This window comes from Chlorocebus sabaeus, chromosome 20 (assembly GCF_047675955.1).
Source record: "Chlorocebus sabaeus isolate Y175 chromosome 20, mChlSab1.0.hap1, whole genome shotgun sequence".
NCBI lineage: Eukaryota > Metazoa > Chordata > Mammalia > Primates > Cercopithecidae > Chlorocebus > Chlorocebus sabaeus.
In genome coordinates, this window is record NC_132923.1 from 42,470,477 (window position 1) to 42,477,330 (window position 6,854).

The 6,854-nt window shown below is 37.4% G+C and overlaps 1 non-coding gene across 1 annotated transcript; it reads right to left on the reverse strand.

Annotated features, from left to right (window-relative positions):
- Positions 1–3,375: 3,375 nt before the first annotated feature.
- Positions 3,376–3,479, reverse strand: LOC119626491 (small nucleolar RNA U13). The gene has a single exon (XR_005242651.1). It is a non-coding gene; the product is annotated as a small nucleolar RNA U13 (small nucleolar RNA).
- Between the last annotated feature and the right edge of the window lie 3,375 nt (positions 3,480–6,854).

Consider the following 6,854-nt stretch of genomic DNA (forward strand, 5'->3'; position numbering starts at 1 on the left):
CTGGCAGTTAGTGAGTGAGTGCTCTCAGAAAGTTCTATTATCAGATTTATTTGGAAAAGTCAGATTTGGTTAAATACCATTTTTTCCCAAGAATGAATAGCAGAATTTCCCTGTATAAAAAGCCCAAGATTAGAAGCCAATTTTAAATTAAAGCTAAAATAGAATGACTTATATTATTCTGAAAATGTTGTCATTCCCCATTTCCAAAATAATACAATGAATAATCAGAAGAGCTGTGTCCATGATTTTGTTTTAGGAGATTTTGTTTTGTTTTTTGTAATACAAAACTACTGTGAACTTCACCTAAAATATGTCTTCTGCTGCTAGTCTAGATCTGAGTGTCCAGTACAGCTGCCAGAAGCCACAGGTGACTATTTACGTTAAATGAGTTAACATTATATACAATTTAAAGTTTAGTTCCTCCGTTGCACTAGCGATATTCCAAGTGCTCCATAGCCACATGTGGCTGGTGGCTTCCCTATTTGACAGTGCAGCTATAGAACATTTCCATCACGGCAGGAAGTTCTGTTGGGCAGTACTGATTGAAAGAGGGCCCATCACATCCAGAAGCTGGTCCTATAGCTGGGGAGCAATAACAAAAAGTATTTGATAAAGTTTAATGCCCATTCATGATTTAAAAACAACAACAACCAAAAACAAACAAACAAACAAACAAAACTCTTAGCAGTTTGTGAACAGAAGGGGATGTCCTTAAACCAGAAGATGACTTTCTCACTGAACCACTTGAGTCAGAGCATCTCATGATATCTTAGGAAGATAGTGTAACTTAGAAAATGGCCACTTTGCTGTGTATATACCAAAGGCATCATAATGACTTAAAAATATCCCAACAGTTGTGTACAAATATGGGTTGACAATGTGTTAATCAAATGTTACGAATACAAGTATAAGAATAACCAGCTAGGACGGTGGCTCGTGCCTGTAATCCCAGCACTTTGGGAGGCTGAGGTGGGTGCATCACCTGAGGTCAGGAGTTCGAGACCAGCCTGACCAACATGGTGAAACCCCATTTCTACTAAAATACAGGAAATTAGCCGGACATGGTGGTATGTACCTATACTCCCAGCTACTTGGGAGACTGAGGCAGGAGAATCACTTGAACCTGGGAGGTGGAGGTTGCAGTGAGCCGACATCACACCATTGCACTCCAGCCTGGTGACAGAGCAAGACTCCGTCTCTAAAATAAACCAGCAAAACAAATTTATCTGATGTATATTGGTATAGTCCTAAAAGAACAGACTATACATTCTGCCATGAAGCAAAGTCAAGTAAAGGATGTGTTGTATAAAGTTAAAATTCTTTTGAACTTCTGACTCAACAGTTAAGTATATTGGTCTGAGTACTCACAAGGGGCTGAACTAGACTTCTGAAATTCAGGAGCCTTATTTGACAGTGGCCTGCCTTCAGCTCATCATGTGCACATATGTGTATGTGTGGTTTTTACTTTATTAACTGTAGCCATTTTATTTACTGTTTTTTTTCTGTATGATAATTTTTCTAGTTGTAGGAATTCTTAGGTGCTGGTGAAAAAGGCTAACTGCCACTGCAGTTCTACATACTAGTAGAGCTAAATTCCAATTTACATTTCAAAACAGAGCCCTGTATGTTATCTTTGATCTACAATCTAGTATCAGTGATCACAAGGTCTAAAAATAATGGCAACTAAAAAATCAGTCACTTCCTACTTGCTCTATGCTGGACATTGTGCAATGTGTTTCATTCCATTTTTCTTATTTCCTTTGTATAATAACTCTGGTATCTAAAATAGTATTAGCCCCATTCAACACATAGTCCAACAAGCTGAGCTAAGTTGCCCAAATAATATGCCCAAATAATATGCCCAAATCATGCCCAATTGTTCAATCAGGTTTGAATCTAGTCTGATTTCTATATCTGTACTTCTTTCACTGTCCCATGATCTAGGGCTCCTGATTAGGAATCATAATAATAAATGCCATTTTCTAGTGTTTATTACATACAAGATAATTCTAAGCATTTTTCTCAGTAGGTCATTTAAACCACACAGATACACATAGGATTCTTTTTTCACAGATGAAGACACATGGGGCAGTGGGATTGCCTAGCCCAGTGCAGAAGTGGCAGGTAGGGCTAAGCCAGGACCTGGGCAACTAGGCTTCAGAGTCTGTGCTCTTCTCTATTACGCTCTAAGTTTTTCCCTCAGAAATTTAAGAATATACGTTGGTGTTTATAGTCCAACTGCAAGGAACTGGGTCACTTAGAATGCTCTACAAATGTATGGAGGACTTGGGAAAGCAAATCAAAATAGCCTTGGAACCCAGGGAAGAGAGGCCAGCAGTCCCAGGCATGGAAGGTTAGGTGAGACAACGACCAAAAAGTGACTTGCTCAGGGCCAGCTGCAGCTCAAAGTCAGTATGGTGGCAAGGCACGGAATTGTTGGATGTTTTTCAGCAGTGAACAGGAAGGCAGGAGAGTGGAGGGCTGGAACATTCCTGGAACTGGAATTTTTTAGGGTAGACACAGCAAAAAATCATAGAGTTTGAGGAACCAAGGGTTCTGGGTGACAAAACGTGGACCATGGGTTCAGACTAGAGAAGAAAGAAAATCTGGGAGCAGGCCGGGTGCGGGTGGCTCACACCTGTAATCCCAATACTTTGGGAGGCCAAGGCAGGCGGATCATCTGAGGTCGGGAGTTTGAGACCAGCCTGACCAACATGGGGAAACCCTGTTTATACTAAAAATACAAAATTAGCCAGGCGTGGTGGCACATGCCTGTAATGCCAGCTACCGAGGAGGCTGAGGCAGGAAAATCATTTGAACCTGGGAGGTGGAGGTTGCGGTGAGCTGAGATTGAGCCATTTAACTCCAGCCTAGGCAACAAGAGTGAAACTCTGTCTCAAAAAAAAAAGAAAAGAAAAGAAAAGAAAATCTGGGAGCAGATGGGAAAAAATGGCACTTTTAAACTTATTCAGCCTTCATTTGACAGAATGGATGTTATGCTTTATTAGTTGATCAGTTAAGGAGAGCATCTAAGTCATCTAATATGATATGTTCTCACTGGGTTGAGTGTAACTGAAAAGCAGATTGAGTGAGTTGGCAAAATCCTTGGGATTCAGGGCACAGTTACATCTGGTTGGTGTGTAAATTAGTGTCACTTTTCTGAGGTTAACTTTCCAATGTCTGCCTACTGAAATCCTGATAGTCCTTTGACTCAGCTACTTCACCTCTTTGAATTTATCTTATGGAAATGCTCAAGTTTTCATGAACATATCTTCAAAGAAGCAAGTTTTAAAAGACTAACCATGTTTGAAGTTATTATGCTAATCTAAATACACGCAACCATATATATATACAAAGTGTACTCTTTTTTCCTCATGTCACACGGGCAATGTGCTGATGTTGTAACAAGGTTCGAGGGAGGCACATTTTACACATGAGCCTGGCACCCCAATCATGATGCTTATGAACTACAAGAGGTCTTCAAAGAGTACCTTTAGTATAACTTTAGAGATCTGTACCTCTGTCAAAAAGTCAACAGGTTTTTTCTTCTGCTAAGCAGAAAGAAGTATTCACTAATGCGTATGTATCTTTTAGACTGAGAATAATTTGTTTAAAAAAGTATATAACCCGGCTGGGCGCGGTGGCTCAGGCCTGTAATCCCAGCACTTTGGGAGGCCGAGGTGGGTGGATCACGAGGTCAGGAGATCAAGACCATCCTGGCTAACATGGTGAAACCCTATCTCTACTAAAAATGCAAAAAAAAATTAGCCGGGTGTGGTGGCGGGTGCCTGTAGTCCCAGCTACTCGGGAGGCTGAGGCAGAATAGCGTGAATCTGGGAGGCAGAGCTTGCAGTGAGACGAGATTGCATCACTGCACTCCAGTCTGGCTGACAAAGTGAGACTCCATTTCAAAAAATAAAAATAAAAAAATTATGTAACGTATCATTTGAAAGTGATTTCATCTGTCCAACTAGTCAGGCTTTCTTATTAAGCGTCACACAAATTTGGTTATGGTACGTAAAGTGACAACCCTTTCTTTCTTTCTTTTTTTTTCAGATGACATTATATACTTATTCAAAGACAAAGAGCTCAAAACATCATTCCTCCCCCAAATGAAAAATGTCTGGGAAATTTCCTAATCCATTTTCTCTGAAACCCAATTGGGAAGCTAGCCACCTTGAGTTCTATACTTGAAAGGCAAAGACTAGATCTGTAAGTCTGCCTGTATGTAGACAACTTCTTACAAGACCTCCTAATGAGAGTAATGGCAGAAATAGGGGAAATGGAAATTAAGATAAGTTTTGCAAGTGTTATTCCAAAGAATCCAGAATATTTCCATTTTGCCCATGGTAAAACTATCCAAGGAAGATTAAGTAATTTGGATTGGTCAGGATGTGAACCTAGGCTGGCCTGGCTTCTAAGCCTGTGATTTTTCTGTTATCCCATGACGTGGTGTACACTACAAGAAATGCTGATCTTAATAACATAGCTACCTGTATTGAGAATTCATTAGGTCAGGTACTCTTCTAAGCACTTTATTTCTATCTCTCACTCAGCACATTTTAGTGAGCTCTTTATTGATTTACAAGATTATGCATCTATGAACTCAGTCACACTGGCTATTAATTAAGTTCCCCTCAAGTTTGGTTTGTAAAAAATTAATTGACATTCATTCTTTTTTCAGAAGATACCAGGTTTTTAGCCTTGGATCAAGATATCTAAAAAAAAAAAAAATTCAGTAAAAATCTAGATCTTGCTCAGCTCCAAATTCTTGAACTGCTTTCAGAGTACTGAGAACATTGTAGCCCAAACACGCAATGGCATTTTATAAGCCTCATGAGCTCTGAGGACTAAGTTCTGATTTTTTTTTTTTTTAATCTTGTCCAGATCCCTATCTAAGGGGTCTAGGGAGTCATGCCCTACAAACCATAAATTCTCATCAGATGGATTTTATTTAACCCAATATATTGTGACTTACTTTCCAACCTGACTCTGGCATAACATTATGAGACAAGGAAGAAAATAAAAATATTTTACTCCAAAACATGTTTATTTGCCATATCTTGAAGTGGCCCTGCAAAGCTGTCTTTCATGGGGGAAAATTTGCATCTGTAAAGAATCTCTATAAACATAGCTAGATCTTTTACTTCCAGGCCCTCCCAATCCTAAAGAGATTAACTGAAAGTCTAGCACTTCTTAAAGATCTGAATAGGAAACATTTCATCTGTTATCTCTAAGGGCAGCCACTGTAAGACTTCAAAAGACCCTTGGTCTTCACAATCTTTTATCTTAACCTGAACATTTTCCTTCCATTAACCCCAGTCTTTAGACAAACTCAACCACTTGTCAATCAGAAAATGTTTAAACTCACCTGTAGCCTGGAAGCCCCCTGATTTGAGTTGTCCCAACTTTCTAGACGAAACCAATGTATTTCTTAAATGTATTTGATTGATGTCTCATACTTCCCTAAAATGAATAAAACCAAGCTGCGTCCCCAACTACCTTGGGCACATGTTCTACGGACCTCCTGAGGACTGTGTCATAGGCCGTGGTCACTCATATTTGGCTCAGAATAAATCTTCAAATATTTTGCAGAGTTTGACTCTTTTTGTTGACAGCTCCTTCTTAGCCATATGCATATCACTACATATTGTGTTTTGGCATTTATAAATACTAAATGCTAATTTAAAATTTTAAAGGTTCTATTGATTTTCTGCTGCCATAAAATTATCTATTTGAATCTATCTTCAATAAAGTACAGTTGTCAAGCTGCTTGATGGAATCAGCAAGAAACAGCTTCACTTCCTACAGTGGAACCAAGTGCTTAAGCAGAGAAACAGTGTTTCTGACTATCATGGTTAAAAAAAAAATCTCTCCAATATAAATTATAGGGTGGTAAAAAGAGCTGAAAGGTTTTGTTTTGCTTTGTTTTTTAACAGTTTTTATTTTCCAAATGACAACAGCTTCATTTTCCAATATTTTCTGTAGCACACAAAACCTACCATCTGTATTTATATATTTTTACACCAGAATTTTCATTTTTACCAGTTTTTACTAGTGATCATCAAGTGGATTGCACAAAGAAGATATATTTAAGGCTCTTTCTGAATCGTGTGGTTTAGTTAAAAATCTCACAATATGTTGATAGTTTGTCTTTCAGGACTTGGGCTTTGACATACGTAAATTAAAAATTTCCAGTCAAATTCAGTGCTGACAACTTGAGTATTTTATGTAACAGTGAAAGAAATTCAGAACTGAATTGAAGATTAAAAAATTAAAGTGTGCATACAACAAAACAGAAACATCGGAAGAGAGATGAACTATTATTTTAAAACTATTGAACCATATTCCAAATAATATGACTTCTTAGGACCTCACAATTTAAAGACCAGCTTAACTGCATTTATTTTTTTATAAAAAGAACACCATATAAAACTGTCAACAACTGAAAATATGGACATAAAAATAAATACAGTAGTTTTAAGCTTTTTCACTTTATATATAAAACATTTAAACATTTATATAAAACATTTTAAAATTATCAAATATTTAAAAATTATATAAATTATAATTATATAAAACATTTTAAAATTATCAAATATTTATAACATATCAATTACATATAACGCACAGAAGTGTATACATATATAAGTAACTTCATTTGTGGACAGTGCACAAATTGTTAAATAGTACAGAAACCAGATTTACTTTAGCTTGTTTCTGAATAGTTCAGAGTCATGTTATTTGGAGTATGATAGGGGTCAGCAAACTATAGCCCATAGGCCAAATCAGGCCTGCCACCTGTTTTTGTAAAGTTGTAAATAAAACTAAAAACTCAAAAAGAATCACCAATA